Consider the following 17,702-nt stretch of genomic DNA (forward strand, 5'->3'; position numbering starts at 1 on the left):
AACATGTAAGAAAAGGGAAGGTTAGGGCCTGGCAAGTGGGTGCACTTGCCAAGTCGACATGGCAGTACTAGACTGTCCACAGATACTGCAGTGGCAGATCTGAGTCACATTTACAGGCTGCTTATGTGGGTGGCACAATCAGTGCTGCAGGCCCACTAGCAGCATTTGATTTACAGGCCCTTGGCACACACAGTGCACTGTACTACGGACTGACTAGTAAATCAAATATGCCAATCATGGAAACACCAATCCATAACAATAATTTACAAAGGGAGCATATACACTTTGGCACTGAACAGTAGTGGCAAAGTGCCCAAAGCATCTAGACCAGCAAAACAGAGTCCAACACACAGCAAAAACACAGGAGGTCAAGGCAAAAAATACAGGGCAAACCCACGCCAATGATGCTAGGTCTAATACATTGCTTTTATGGTTTAATTTTCTGGAATGAAAAAATGTAAAAGAAAGATATATTTTTTTTATATTAGAATCCAACATGTCTCTTAGGCTGAGATTTTTTCGGCCCCCAAAATGCAATAATAAAAACAACCACAAGAGAGGCTTGCACTTCAGCTCAAGAGCATAGAGCTCTGGCTAGGAGTGCTTTTAAACATATGGTAAGTTTTCCTGAGGTCAAGGATTTAATATTTACTGTTTTCCTGTTTTGTTTTTGTTAATGATGCTGTGGGGCTGTTTCACTTCCTGCAGCCCCACCACAACATTAAAATATTGTTTTGTAGTGCCCTTGTCTCTTCTAAGGGCACCACAATCATAACATATTGTATATTGTAATATCCTAGGGCATTATGGCACACTCCTTCCTAGGAGCAGTGACTAGTAAATTAGCTGCTCCTGCTGATTATTAATTATTCACTTTTATAAAAATGTCCCAGTGTTCCAGTGCCCACCTGGGATACCAATTTGATATTTTTATAAGGGTATTTTAGCCCGCGGTCTCTCTCCCAGAGCCTTTACACGCGCAGGGACCCATCACTAAGCCTGTATGTTTATTTAAGGGGATAGTGGTGTGTGGCCTCCTTTCCCTAGCCAATAAGGGTACTGGGGATTGCATACATGAGATCTTTTTTTTCTTTTAAAAAAAATATAGGGCATGCAGCCCTACTCCTAAAGCCTTTACAGCCCCAGCAACCCCATCCCTCAGGCTTTTCTTTTTCTTACTGGGAGGAGACACACAGCTCTCCCTCCCTGAGCCAATAGTGGCCCCAGGAACCCCATCCCCCAGGGCCAAAACATACTGTTAAAGTAGAGGGGGAACGCAGCCCCCCTCTCTAAGCCACAAGGGGCCCCAGGGACTCCATCCCCTGTAGCCCCTAAGAGACCAGGGTGCAAGATCTCCCTACTCTAGCCTATAGTGCACCTCAGATCCCATCCCCAGGGCCTTACATAGGTGCCCAGGTGTGCACTTGGGACTTACAGCAAACTATGTTGGAAGCAACAGGGGGGGCCCAGGGCACTGCAGTATATATGGCTCCCCACATACACCCATCCTTGGTACTGCCAGAGCCAGCCTTGCTCCCACCTGGAGGGAGTAGCTGTTTTTCCTTGCTTCTGCTGGGTGGGAGCAATTTGAGCAGGGAAACAAATGTATTCTGCCAGCTAGCAGGAGCATTTTGAAAGCTCCCACTAGGTGGTAGCAGACAAGATACCCTTCTGCACAGCCCCCCACATATTTAAAATTAAAGCCCCAGGGAGGTGGTAGCCCCTAGGGCTGTGGGGGGCTGCATGGCACCCCCAATATTTCAAATTAAAGTCAGAGGGCTACAGGGGTCAGCGTGGCCCCACCATATTTCAAATTAAAGTCCCGGCCAGCGGGTGGGTCCATGAGGCCCCCCCACATTTTTAGCATGTAGTGGACCCCGGGGCTGAGGAGGTCCAAAAGGCCCCCCCAGTTGTAATGAAAGAAGCACCGGGGAGATGGTTGTGCTCGGGGCAATATTCAGCCCCAAGCCGGGGGGGGGGGCTAGAGTGCTTCAGCCATGCCCGCTTTAATTTATTTTTTACTTTTCTGTGGCACTCTGTTCAACTGAGTCCCAGGATTGCTGCCAACACTTCCTGGTTGAAGTGCTGGCAGCCTATCAAATTTCAGTAAGATTTTGGGATACCAGATATCTATATTTTATTTTTTATAAACTTAAATATCTCGGAAACTACATATTTACACCAAATCATAACAAACATGCTTTCATGACCAAACTCTCACTTTATGCCAAATTTGGTTTCATTCCGTTCAGGGGTTCAGGCTGTAGTTGTGTTCAAAACATGAAAAATCCCTATATATATATGGGGAAAATACATTTTGGACCCCCCTTTTTTCGTGGCCGCTGCTTGACAGATCACCCTGAAACTTTCACAACTTCAACTGAACCAAAAAGGGGACGTTTTCCGAACATTCGGTGAAGATTCCTCAAGCGGTGCCAAAGTTATTTGCAAAACAAAAAACACTTTTCCTTTGGAAACTTTGCTCCTAACTATAACTACCGACAGGGAGGTGCACAAAGGAGGCAATGGAGAGGAAAGGATTTCCCAGAGGACAGTCTCCAGTCCATATCCAGGAATGAAGAACTGCCATAAGAAAGTAAAAGGGATCAGGGATGAAGGAAGTTCCAAAGGGGGATGCCTGACTAGAACAGGGACTATGAGAGGGTTCATGACGGCCAACTGATGAGGAAAGTTCCAAAACATTAGGCCTACGCTGCCCAGGTATGAGAGAAATTAGGTTGTGGTGAGAGAAGGGGCAGAAGTGGAACCGCTCGGATTAAGTCCTTGTGGAGAGAGCACACAGAGTGCAGGGTCCTGAAAGAACAACCCTTAACACAGGCTGAGGCTAGGAACCATAGCAGAACAGACAAGTGGCAGAAGTGAGGAAAGAAGGTCCCAATGGAATGAAACAGAAAACTTTAGAACACCAGAAGAGTAAATGACAGCAATGGTAAAAAAGAAAACCTGATAGTCTCTTCGTCACTATACATATCTCTCCCTATTGCAAAACTTCCCTTTACACACATCTCCTCTCAGCCTCTCAAGACAAGGTCATTGGTCCCCATAATCTTTGCTTCAGCCTAAATGTTCATGTTAGGTAACATCCAGAAGACACACAGTGCTGCCACCTTTAATCAAAAGGTTCTATCTAAACCCCACCCTATTGAACAGGGTGTCCCACAGGGCTCTGCGCTAAGCCCCTCTCTTTTTAATCTTTATGTTCAGCCACTAGCGGCAGTAGCCAAAGAATGGGGCTTGACATTGGTATCGTACGCTGACGATACACAACTGGCCATTGCCCTTTCAGACGGACCTTCCAACCTTTCCTCTAATTTTAAAAACGGACTCTCTGCGGTCGCCCAATGGATGACCACAAACTGTTTACAACTCAACGGCGGAAAAACAGAGGTGCTTCTCCTTGGCAAAAACACCAGCCTTTGGAATGAGCACTGGTGGCCATCCTCCCTCGGTACCATCCCTCCCCCCAAAACCCTAGTGAAAAACTTGGGTGTCTGGATGGACGACTCACTCAACTTTCGAGCTCACACCAAGAAAGTTGCCGGCACCTGCATTGGCTTACTGAGAAGCCTTAGCCATATACTAAATTTCTTTGACGCAAAGACCCGCCAACTCATCATCCAAGCCACCATCCTCTCGCGTCTGGACTATGCCAATGTACTCCTTCTTGGCGTCAACAAATGTGAGTTAGCACGACTCCAACGCGTGCAGAACTCGGCCGCTAGAACTCTGGTTGGCCTTCCCCGCAGATGCTCAGCCAGAGCAACCATCAGGAAACTGCATTGGCTTCCGGTTGACTCCAGAATCAAGTTTAAGACCCTCATCATGACCTTCAAAATTCTCAAACTTAACACTCCCCCTCTGCTTCAACCCCTTCTCACTCCCTATGCGCCGTCACGGAACCTGAGATCTTCCAACCAAAACCTTCTCTGCGTCCCACGCATAAAACTCTGCCGCATGGGCGGACGCTCCTTCAGGTTCCTGGGAGCCAAGATGTGGAACGAACTACCACATCATATTCGCGAGATAGACAACCTATCTGCTTTCCGGAAGGCAGTGAAAACTCTTTTATTCCCTTGCCCGTAAACTTTCCTCCGTCCTCGGACCCTCTAGCTCAGGATCGGATCTGGGTTTCAGCGCCGGGACGCCTCATTGCCGGGGCAGCTGTTGCGCTTCACCAAAACAATAAGATAAGATAAGATAAGATAAGACTGTATGGCCATTGGACTGCTTTCGGGGATTGAATACTTCCATTTGGGGATTGAGGGACCAAGGCTGGTCGGCTCCCGTGCATAGTCCCATTATGTGTTGAATAAACGAGTATGCAACTTACCTGAAATGCCACGTTTAGTAAATGTCAGCAGTGTTGCAAGCCTAAGTTTAAACTGGCTGCAGACCTTCCTATTTTCTTTGTTAAGTGTCAGAATACACTCTATCTCTCTTTTGTTTAAAAGCAAGCCATGTGTGGAATATGTGGCCAATTTTCAAAATCTGCATTCATTAAATCTAAATGTTTGCATATAAAGAAAAGCCTGTCCCACAAATATAGACTGCCCCTTACCATAAGCAAATAAAATAAACTCGCCAGGATTAAAATGTGAAAAGAAAGCAGCTCAAGCATACACAAAAATATTTGAAGTATTAGAAGATTTATTTCAAACAGGTAAAATCTGGATAAATCTGACAGCATTACACACATGATAATGAGAAAGAACGATAAAACACAACAAAGAATAAAATCAATAGTAACACAAAATCAATTTGTCAAAGGTAAGGTGTTGGGGATAATGCTTCTTCAAAATACTTTGGAGAAGCTGCCACCAGAAGAACCTTTTTTTAAAAAAACTGAAAAGCAGCTCTTGGTTCTTTTAGGTAATACTTTAAAATTGAATTGTGAGATCTATATCAGGGTTTAGGACAGAAGACTTCAAACTAGAGGGAAGCCTCCTTGGGAGTCCTGAATTCTTGTTAGGGGGCTCCCGGCACTGGCCAAGAGAAGTATAATGCTGAAAACAGCATTGTGTTTTAGTGAAGAAAAAAAGGCAATGAGTCACTCTGTAATGGGCCATCAGTAATACAATTTCTCCCTGATGTCTTGGCTAATAATAGGTGTTGAGGGGGCTCCGAATAATCTTTAAAGTCCCTCCCTCCTATTTCTGATAAAAGATCACACTGCGGATACATTTACACTTCAAAGAGACCAGTGTCCTCATAGCATAGTTTCAATCAGGCATTTACATTTAAAAAAAAAAAAGGAATAACTGAACATAACTTAAATGTTTGAATTGTTAAATATGTTTAGATTTTCCAATGTTATAGAATAATGATGAAAAAATAAGTTTGTCGTTCTGTGGGACCCAATTGAATTTTTTTTCATGGGGAGGAGCACTGCATTTTTGGTGGTGTTTGGGTTACGGCTCGGGCCATTGTAGTTATGCGTCAGGTGGCCACCAACTTATGCGATACAGGTGACTAAATTATGTAACGGCACAGGTGACTAGATTATGTGGCAAGAAAAGGCAAATTATATGGCATAGTGGGTCACATAGTTTTAATGTAATACCTAAATATTTTGTAATTTTTACACATGGGTTTCCAATGTGAGCAAAGTGCTAGTTTAACATAAAATACAGAAATAAACAATTTAAAGATGACCAGTTAACTTTTGCGAAGGGCCTTCAACTGTGCACGAACATGTTGACAAAGTTTTAGTAACTTTTTATCCATTTGAGCTAGAACCTTTTTTTTGTTAAAATCTGCCGATTATGTATTAGATGCTAGATCAAGAGGCAAATTCAGCAAATCTATAATTATGCAATCAAAAAGCAGCTGACGCAAAATCGCATAATTTCAGTGGCCGGGATAAGCACAAGTGCGATTCTGAGTAGCACTTTGCATACTCTTCATAGTATGATCATGGTACACACGTATGTACGAGTGAAAATTCAGAACCCTTATTGGTTTAATAGGATCAACATTCCTGGGTCAAATGAGCTGCTCAACAGATTGCCCCTGCAGTAAAATCTGTGAAAATTGTTTAGACCAACTGGTCAAGATGGACTTGTAATAATCAAGATCTGGCTTCAACTTAGTATCATATGCAGATGACACCCAGCTTATTGTATCCATCGCGAGCAAAAATCATGACACAGCCCACAACTTCAAGGAATGCATGAGAGGTGTAGGTGATTGGATGGCAGAAATATGCCTCAAACTGAACTCAAATAAAACGGAACTTCTACTCTTCGGCAGAGACACATCATTCTGGTCTTCAGAATGTTGGCCTGTGAAGCTGGGGATCACTCCCTCTCCAGTCACCAAGGCGAAAAATCTGGGAGTCATCATTGACACCACCTTATCCTTTTCACTTCATGCAAAGATGCTTACCTCGTCAATCTCTTTCACTTTGAAAATCCTGAGGAAAATTCTTCCATTTATCCCATTGGAATTACAGAAAACAGTGGTAGCAGATTTAGTCCTATCTAAACTCGATTACGGTAACGGGATATTGGTTGGAGTAAACAAATCAGCAGTGGCAAAATTGTAGGTACTTCAAAACTCTGGAGCTCGGCTGCTCTTCGGCCGAGTCAAATATTCATCGGCCAGACAGGCCCTTAACACCTTGCACTGGCTGCCTGTGGAGAAGCAAATCAAGTTTAAGGCGCTTTGCATTGCCTTCAAGGCTCTGCATTTACCTAACAGATCGCTTCCGAAGGCATATTCCAGCATGTACACTTCGGTCTTCCTCTCTGAAGCTCAAGAAATAACCTAAGTTCCGTCTTCTCAGATGGGTGGTAAGAGCTTTACATGTGTCACATCCAGATGGTGGAATGAGATGCCAATAAAGTTTTTTAAAAAACTCCCCTGATCTACTCTCCTTTAGGAAGGGGCTTAAAACCTGGCTTCATACCCAATAACCTCTCATAAACAATGGGTCATAACATCTCTTGGTTGGTCTATGTGTTGAGCTGCAAGTGACTAGACGCCCTTGGGTAGTAGCGCGCTATATAAATATATAAATAAGAGACATATGCACCCAGTTAGTTAGACACTCAGAGACTCATGTATCCACGCACAGTCGCACTCATAGACCCACTCACCCACTGACAGAATGACTCAGACACTCATGCTGTTAGTTATAGACCCACTGAGAGACTCATGCACTCATTCACAGATCCACTCAGACATTCATGCAGCCACTCACTGACCCATTCAGAAACCCACTTAAACATTTGTGTACCCCCTCACAGATTCAGTCAGACAGGCATATACTTACTTACAAATACACAAAAGCACTCATGCACCTTCACACAGATTGAGTGAGAGACTTACCCAACCAATCACAGACCCATTATGACACTGATGCACCCACTCATAGATGTCCTGAGGCAGTCATGCATTTTGTTACAGAAGTATAGATCGACTGATGCATCATCTCACAGATCCCCTTAAATACTTTTAGAGTGAATGAGAGACTTAGTGGTACAGTAATGCATGCAGTCATAGATTACACTGAAGAAAGTTATGCACTGTGTTATAGAGATATTAAGGGAGTTGTACATGCTATTATACAGTTGTTTAGATACTCATGTGTTTAGTGTGTTGGTTATAATTCATTTCGCAGTTTTAAGTTTTAAATGTGGTGCTGGCTATTGAATGTCTGCATTGGTTTTATCACTTTGAGAAGTGATCGCGATCATCACAACGTGGTCCCTCATTAAAAAAATATATATATTTGACAAGAAAATGGGCAAAACTTTGGCCTCTTAGGTGGCTCTGATTTAAATAATGTATTTTTCAGATTGTTAAATACATTTGCTGATCACATATCCTCCACAGTAAATGCGACAATGTTGCGCCTACTCAAAAAATTCTTAAAAATAAAACCAGTTATTAACGTACTTTCTGATAAACACATACCAATTGAAACAAGCATTTACAATGCAATGGTCTCGGCAATATTATCGGTAGAGCTATTGGTATTGCTCATTATTTTTTTATCATTTTTGTATCCCTAAATAAATGGCATTGTCATTTCTATTGGCATTAGCTTTTTTTTGCATATGTGATACCTATTGCATTAGCAGAGAGAGAGTGAGGTAGTGAGATAGAGAGAGTGAGGTATTGAAATAGAGAGTGAGGTAGTGAGACAGAGTGAGGTAGATAGAGAGTGAGGTAGTGAGATAGAGAGAGTGAGGTAGTGAGAGAGTGAGGTAGTGAAAGAGTGAGGTAGTGAGGGAGAGGGATGTTGTGAGGTAGTGATATACAAGCATAGAGTGAGGTTGTGATGTAGTGAGATAGAGAGAGAGGTAGTGAAAGAGAGAGTGAAAGTGAGTTAGTGAGATAGAAAGAGTGAGGTAGTGAGATAGAGAGTGATTGAGGTAGTGAGTGAGAGAGAGTGAAGTTGTGAGCTAGAGAGTGAGGTAGTGATGTTTTGAGAGAGAGAAGTTGTGAGATAGTGAGGTAGTGAGATAGAGTGGAGTAGTGAGGTAGAGAGAGTTATGGAAAACACAAATTATCTAAGGTGAAGATAAATATAAACAGGACCTGCAGCGCGGACTTAGATGGCCATAAGGATTTTTAACGTAGTTGTTGACGACTTAATCAGTATTGTAGAGCACGTCATCTGAGTTCACGTATCTGCATGTATAGCGCCAAAGAACATTCTTGAAGTGTTCGCAGAGAACAGCGCTTCTTCGTTCAAGACCTCTTCAGTTTAAAGTTATTTATGTGGCAGCTGGGAACAGAGGGCCACAGTTCCACAAGCTCCCAACGAAAAGCGCGCACAAGACACAAACGACTTCAAGATAACAAATACAATACATTGTGCGGGATTACCATAGCTCCTGATGTAGTGGCCAAAGCTGACTTGAAATATAACAACACGAACACATGGTGTGCTCCTGGGCATATTACTATATCTCAATGTGCCCCAGTTCTATGCTCATCCGGTAAACCATGAGCTCTTATTAACACGATAATCCCCAGTACAGCTCCTGGCAAGCATGGTACATTGTGCTATATTCATGGCACATTTAGCTTCAGAGTGCCAAGGACGGCAGACAGCGCGGACACTTTCCAGGCTGCAGTTTTTGCAAGCAATGTCGGTCGAAATCTGGGTCCAGCTTGAACTGCGATCCAAAATGCACCAATGGGGTTAAAGCTTGGGGTCTCGCAGGTGGTCAGCTGGCTGGCAGCGCACCCTCGACTGTTCTACCGGAGTAAAGTGCTAGCCTGAGGGCAACCGGACACACACCAGCAGGCTCGGTGACAACGAGCGTAGGAGTAAAACAGAAGCGGCGGGACGCCAGAGATTGCAGTGTCTGTAAAAAGTTAGTTAACAGCGGGGGTATGTACCGGGTCCTCGTGGCGTCCCTTCCGAGCAGCTGCAGCAGGCGACCAGCAGTCCGACGAGGTGCACGGGGCTGCAGAAGAGCTCTGGTGCCGCATCCTGGCTTGTGGGTAGCAGCACTCGCACTGCACTGCCACTTAATGCCTTGCATGGGGCTGTTAGGGACAGTGAGCCCTGGGTAGGGGGTTTGAAACGGGGGAGGCTCTGCATGCATGCAGCAGCGGTGTGTGTGTGTGTGGGGGGGTTGTAAGGATAGATGGGTGTGGTGCACAGCCTCCTCACCGGCTGCTGTTTGTGTGCGAGAGTACAGCCAGTGGGGATTTCAGGGCACCAGTCGCGGCCGGCAAAACGGGCGGGTGGATTCACAGGGGGGGGGGAGATGGAAGTGGCCAGTGGGACGGTAATCTTAAAATAAATATATGAATAACTGCAACAAGTGACCATACAACTGACCTCACGCCGCACTTCGCTGATGATGCCCAACAGGGTGGAAACGAGTCTTTCAAAGGGGAAGTAGGTAGGAGACACCACCGCCTTTCTCCGAGGCGAAGCAGAAATGCCTCGGAGAAACGCAGTGGCGTTTTCAGATTCAGGGGCGTGTTTCTTTTTCTCTCCTCTTGCCATTGGCTGGAGGAGAGAAAAACACGCCTGAGAAAGGGCGTGGCTAAAAAGTGAAAGAAGAGCACGGAACACGCCCCCGAATCTGAAAAAGACGGAGCCTATTTGGAGGGACGGCTCTCTCCTCCAATGGCTGGACTCCGTTTAGGAAGCCAGCCAATGGAGGAGAAGCAAAAAGAGAGGCGGGCTAAATAGCCACTCTAAGAATCATTAAATCTCCGACTTGACGGTCCTCGACCTAAAAATGAGTGGTTTATAATATGAATATAATATACACTATCCAATTATAGAAAGAATATACAAAAATCATAGCGGCTCATTTAAAAAAATGGATGTTACAATTAAGGAATAGAATTTAAAAAACCTTAGAAATTCACTAAAAATCAAAGGTTAAAGGGATGTTATAGTTAGGAAATTGAATTTTAAAAAACCTTCGAAATTCACTGAAAAAACCAAGGGCCACAGGAATCTTATAGTTAGCCTGACATTTCACTCGAACAAAACCAGAGAAATTAAGCAGTTATAGTTAGCTGCACAACTATAACTCGCGCCTTGCAAAGCACTGCTTATGACCTCACATATTACGTCACTCATGACATGGACAGTGACATCATTGATGACATCACTAATGATATCTCAAATGACATCACTGATGACATCATCCACAGAATCTCTGACACATCCACTCACACCCCAATATAACCTTTCATACACCCACTCCAACTCCCACACTCACATTCTCAACTCATTGGCCCACCAATACCAGTACTTACATACGCACTCACTGATTAATAGGTCTACACATATCCACTCAGCCACCCATACAGCCACTCATGCACCAACTCACTCACTAATACAGCCACTGATATATCCACGCATATTCCCGTAGAGCCACTCGCACACTGTCAGTCACCCATAGGGCTACTCACACACCTACTCAGTCACCCATAGAGTCAATTGTACAGCCATTTACTAAACTATACAGCTATACACCCATGACCCTAAGTGATATCGCACCATTAAGAACATTACGTATTCTGGAATGTTAAAATGAGGGATTTGTTTCATCTACAATGGGAGACCTGTCTAATGAACAACTATTTGAGGGACTGGCGCTTAAAACAAACAAATCAGTCAGTAGTAGATGTAAAAAATATTCTAAATACTGTCCACACCTCATGCCGGGTAATAGGTAGGCCTGGGCTTTAAATTTCGTTCCGCTCGCGGAATTTGCGATATTTTGAAATTTTTGCGTTCCGCGGAGAGCGCGAAAATGTCAAAACTTTCGCAACCTGCCGCGATACTGAAGTATTTTTCTTGTTCACGCTTTAAAAATGCATTCTCGCGCACGCGGTCGCGACTTACCGGGTCCCTGCGTTCGCCGATGAGTTTTCCTATACGTTCGATTGTGCCGCAAGATGTTGGATTGCTGGAAGCCGATCGCGCTATCCCGCGAGAGTCTGCAATCGCGAACAGGAAATAAACATTGCGTGCAAGATGGCCGCGCCCATTAGCAACCGCATGGGCAAGTTGGAGTCATATTTCCCCGCGAGCACGCAAAAACACATCGCGAACGGGCGGGAAGAGCTATCTCCGCATCTTCGCGAAAGTTTCGCATGCTCGCCGATATTTTGCGCAATTTCGCGATAATTTGCGAAAGTCAATTTTGCAAATTCTGCCCACCCTTAGTAATAGGGTGGATATTTTCTGGAACTAATGACTAAAGATCTCTGCAATATTTATACAAAAGAAAGAAAATGAAAATCATTGAAAAGACGAAATATGACCAATGAGGGTAACTGGGCTTTAAAAGGTCTCGGGTGGATAATGATATCACCATTAAGCCCTCAGGTGAAGGTGGTAACATCGTAGTGATGGACAGCAAAAAATATTATCTAGAGGTGAAAAGGCAATTGAATGATCCAACAAATTATGTATGTTTGAAGGATGACCCGACACCGCACTCCCACCCTGTGCTGCCAAAAGTGCACAAAATCCTGGAAAACCCTCCCAGATGGCCAGATGGGCCTTGTTCCCAGGGGTAGTTAGGCCTATAAGATGTCATAAGCAAACTCCCCATTCAATTCTATGGGAACAGGTAGACTTGTACTAGTGAAAAACGAAATTGGCAGTATTTACTATCAGGACATACCACACACACTAGGGCATGTCCTACCTTTCACATACACTATACCCTGCCCACAGGGGTACATTGGGCCTACCTTAGGGGTGACTAACATGTAAGAAAAGGGAAGGTTAGGGCTTGGCAAGTGGGTGCACTTGCCAAGTCGACATGGCAGTACTAGACTGCCCACAGATACTGCAGTGGCAGATCTGAGTCACATTTACAGGCTGCTTATGTGGGTGGCACAATCAGTGCTGCAGGCCCACTAGCAGCATTTGATTTACAGGCCCTTGGCACACACAGTGCACTGTACTACGGACTGACTAGTAAATCAAATATGCCAATCATGGAAACACCAATCCATAACAATAATTTACAAAGGGAGCATTTACACTTTGGCACTGAACAGTAGTGGCAGATTTAAGTTTAAAAAACATAGATATCTGGTATCCCAAAATCCTACTGAAATTTGATTGGCTGCCAGCACTTCAACCAGGAAGTGTTGGCAGCAATCCTGGGACTCAGTTGAACAGAGTGCCACAGAAAAGTAAAAAATAAATTAAAGCGGGCATGGCTGAAGCACTCTAGCCCCCCCCCCCCCACCCCCCCCTGGCTTGGGGCTGAATATTGCCCCGAGCACAACCACCTCCCCGGTGCTTCTTTAATTACAACTGGGGGGGGCCTCTTGGACCTCCTCAGCCCCGGTAAAATGGTAAAAAAGGAAACCTGATAGTCTCTTCGTCACTATACATATCTCTCCCTATTTCAAAACTTCCCTTTACACACATCTCCTCTCAGCCTCTCAAGACAAGGTCATCGGTCCCCATAGGCTTTGCTTCAGCCTAAATGTTTATGTTAGGTAACATTCAGAAGACACACAGCGCTGCCACCTTTAATCAAAAGGTTGTCAGACTGTATGGCCATTGGACTGCTTTCGGGGATTGAATACTTCCATTTGGGGATTGAGGGACCAAGGCTGGTCGGCTCCCGTGCATAGTCCCATTATGTGTTGAATAAACGAGTATGCAACTTACCTGAAATGCCACGTTTAGTAAATGTCAGCAGTGTTGCAAGCCTAAGTTTAAACTGGCTGCAGACCTTCCTATTTTCTTTGTTAAGTGTCAGAATACACTCTATCTCTCTTTTGTTTAAAAGCAAGCCATGTGTGGAATATGTGGCCAATTTTCAAAATCTGCATTCATTAAATCTAAATGTTTGCATATAAAGAAAAGCCTGTCCCACAAATATAGACTGCCCCTTACCATAAGCAAATAAAATGAACTCGCCAGGATTAAAATGTGAAAAGAAAGCAGCTCAAGCATACACAAAAATATTTGCAGTATTAGAAGATTTATTTCAAACAGGTAAAATCTGGATAAATCTGACAGCATTACACACATGATAATGAGAAAGAACGATAAAACACAACAAAGAATAAAATCAATAGTAACACAAAATCAATTTGTCAAAGGTAAGGTGTTGGGGATAATGCTTCTTCAAAATACTTTGGAGAAGCTGCCACCAGAAGACCCTTTTTAAAAAAAAATGAAAAGCAGCTCTTGGTTCTTTTAGGTAATACTTTAAAATTGAATTGTGAGATCTATATCAGGGTTTAGGACAGAAGACTTCAAACTAGAGGGAAGCCTCCTTGGGAGTCCTGAATTCTTGTTAGGGGGCTCCCGGCACTGGCCAAGAGAAGTATAATGCTGAAAACAGCATTGTGTTTTAGTGAAGAAAAAAGGCAATGAGTCACTCTGTAATGGGCCATCAGTAATACAATTTCTCCCTGATGTCTTGGCTAAAAATAGGTGTTGAGGGGGCTCCGAATAATCTTCAAAGTCCCTCCCTCCTATTTCTGATAAAAGATCACACTGTGGATACATTTACACTTCAAGGAGACCAGTGTCCTCATAGCATAGTTTCAATCAGGCATTTACATTTTTTAAAAAAAGGAATAGCTGAACATAACTTAAATGTTTGAATTGTTAAATATGTTTAGATTGTCCAATGTTATGGAATAATGATGAAAAAGTAAGTTTGTCGTTCTGTGGGACCCAATTGATTTTTTTTACATTGGGAGGAGCACTGCATTTTTGGTGGTGTTTGGGTTACGGCTCGGGCCATTGTAGTTATGCGTCAGGTGGCCACCAACTTAAGCGATACAGGTGACTAAATTATGTAACGGCACAGGTGACTAGATTATGTGGCAAGAAAAGGCAAATTATGTGGCATAGTGGGTCACATAGTTTTAATGTAATACCTAAATATTTTGTATTTTTTACATATGGGTTTCCAATGTGAGCAAAGTGCTAGTTTAACATAAAATACAGAAATAAACAATTTAAAGATGACCAGTTAACTTTTGCGAAGGACCTTCAACTGTGCACGAACATGTTGACAAAGTTTTAGTAACTTTTTATCCATTTGAGCTAGAACCTTTTTTTTGTTAAAATCTGCCGATTATGTATTAGATGCTAGATCAAGAGGCAAATTCAGCAAATCTATAATTATGCCATCAAAATGCAGCTGACGCAAAATCGCATAATTTCAGTGGCCGGGATAAGCACAAGTGCGATTCTGAGTAGCACTTTGCATACTCTTCATAGTATGATCATGGTACACACGTATGTACGAGGGAAAATTCAGAACCCTTAATGGTTTAATAGGATCAACGTTCCTGGGTCAAATGAGCTGCTGAACAGATTGCCCCTGCAGTAAAATCTGAAAATTGTTTAGACCAACTGAAGATCTGGCAAGATAAATAAAGATGCTGTTGGCACTATTCAACAACATAATGGAGTAGGAGTCCTGTGTAAGTCTTTACTCATAAGGGGGGTATATTTTACAACTGATAATTAAAAAGGCACTGACCAAGTAGCCCAAAAACGTTCTTCTAATAGATTTGTTAGATTCTGAAGGGGTGATGTGTACTAAAATGATCCTAGAAGAGCTCGCAGCATTGATGTTTGTGTCAGCCATGGTAAATATTCTGCCCTCAACATTTTAGCCTATAAAGGGCTACACCGCATTTCACGTCAAGTTTGTATATGCTATTTTGGACATAGCACAGTACTTGACTGCATGGAGTGGCTGCCCTTATAGAACAGACTTAATTCATGGGCACAAGACAACAACTTGTTACCCATTATAATTGACTTACACCGGGATAAGGGTTACTTCACTGGGTAGAGGAGAACACATTCCTAAACTTGTGATGGAAAATAGGATTAAAGAGGGAAGTATCCTAGCTCCTCTTTTATTTTTATTGTATTTATCTGCCCTTTGGGAAAGCCAAACCCTTCCAAGTTGGTGGATTGAAAATAGTGGTTTATCCTATACAGGTGACCAGATGTTGGTTGCGTCGAATTCCATTGTTCCTCAAATAGTAATGGAGTTATAGCACTCTTTTTGTCTGGACAATATTCTTACTCAATATTGAGAAAACTGAAACTATGGCTTTTGCAAGGAAGCACTCTTGCTTCATCTGGCCCATTAACTACACCAAAATAAACCTGGTCATTACTTATCCATAACTTGCTGTTATTAATTATACCAATATGAATTAGAAGGCACGTCTAGCCAGTCAGCTATAACCATATCTCACCCTTAGGCTGACTTTTGACCTTTAAAAGTTATGTGGAACGGTCTACGAAGGCCGCCTTAACTGTACTTAAAGCCAGATATGAAGCACAAATAATGTATGATTTTGCCCACATTTTGAGGCATGTTTAATTGGATATTGTATACTTTAGCAACCAGTTGAGTCCGGAAACTATTTAACCTCTGGCAATCGGTGCCTAAATGTTGAATACTCCTAGAGTTCAGACTCACTGCAATATCACCCTTAGTTGATAATCATTTGCTATATTGCAAGGCAGCTGGCTCTTTAGCCATGCTTAATTTGAGCAAAGGGGGGGGGCATCAGCTCTCAGTTTTGGGGACTGGCACTTACTTTTTCCGCATCAAACATTCACTGAGGGGGAAAAAAGCAGAAAGATGAAGGAATGGAATGGTGGAAACCCCGTAATAAAGGGAGAATGTAGGTGATCACAAGAGTGAGATGAAAGGGACAGGGAGAGTCTGGTAGTCTTAAAAGGCCTGAGTTGGATTCAAGACTAGGAGCCGTAGTATTGGACGAGGTAACATGTAATTGCACTGGCTGTGGGCTTCCGAGCAGAACTTTGGGCACTGGCATTAATTCTATCACAAATTAAACACTGGCCCATAGTGATACTTTAAAACATCTGTTGTCCCTAACGTCTCAAACATCTTCAGAAGACTATGCACAAAGGTTTAGTTTAACGTTTTACAGATTTGAATGTAGAGTGTTATTTAAATTATACCCATGGGAAAGCCTGTGCAACCACAATAACTACTATGTGAAGTTAGTAACGGTAAGAGAACAGCTTCTCTGTTTTTTACGAGGATTTGAACTTACTTAGGGGCATATTATCAAGTACGGCGTTAAAATTATCGCCGCTTTAATAATGGGCTTGATAATATGCCCTTGAGAATTCCCATAGAAGCCTATGTTCGCACCAGAACATGGGCTTCTATAGGATTTCTCCAGGGCATATTATCAAGCCCATTATCGCCGCTTAGCGGCAGTTTTCTGCCGCTAAAGCGGCGATAATTTTAACACCGTTTCTTGATAATATGCCCCTTAGGCTGAAACATCTTTCATATTAAACTATTGACTCCCTAACTTACAGGACAAGAGTTTATATATTAAGCATTAATATAAGTTGGACTAGTAAACTACAGTAAGGACATGCATTTCTGGTGGGCAGAGTGCATTTTAGCAGGAACAAGTGCAATTTAGGACTAGGGATTTAGGTCTGATGGGACATTCCTGACACGGGCTTGATAATATGGACTGTGTTGTTTATGGGCAAAATGTCGATGTCCATCCTATCCCTGGTTCTCACACAACATCTTACACATGGCACACGAATTGCTAATCGTGCACAGTGATGAGTGTGAATGAGCAGAAAAGCACATTCAAAGATGGTAACTTGCGCATAGTACGTTTTGCTGAATGTCACTTTTCTTTGGAAACTGGGGGCTGTGAATCCTCTCTGAGTTAAAAAAAAAAAAAAAAAAGAGCACTTGGAGTAGATATTCATCCGCCACGTGAAGGCAGGAAAAATATCTACTCAAAACACCCCCATGCCTCTATGGCTATCGGCCTTTTTGCATCTGTCATTATCTTCACATTTGTCTTTTTACAGAAATATTTTTCAAAGAAGGCGCAATCACTCACGGTGAAGTGCCTAGCAACACCCAATTAATGTTTTTGTTGCACAATGCGGGCTTGCTTTTGCAGATGCTTATTTTGATTTCTCTTTTATTCACTCCCACAGAAACGAGTCTGTAATGACGCGGCAGGAAGTAAATGGGATAGTTATTGTTGCATGCCACAAATATTGCTTTCATAGCAGGAATGCCCCCTACACAGATGAGATCTATCGTTGCAACGCATTGATTGAATATGCTTTAAGAATGTCAAATAAATTCCAGCTTTAGATTCAGCCAGCAAACTATATTTCGCTTTTTGCGTCTCCAGCACTTGCTCACATACTTGCATGT

The sequence above is a fragment of the Triturus cristatus genome, chromosome 2_2, assembly GCF_964204655.1.
Source record: "Triturus cristatus chromosome 2_2, aTriCri1.1, whole genome shotgun sequence".
Lineage (NCBI taxonomy): Eukaryota > Metazoa > Chordata > Amphibia > Caudata > Salamandridae > Triturus > Triturus cristatus.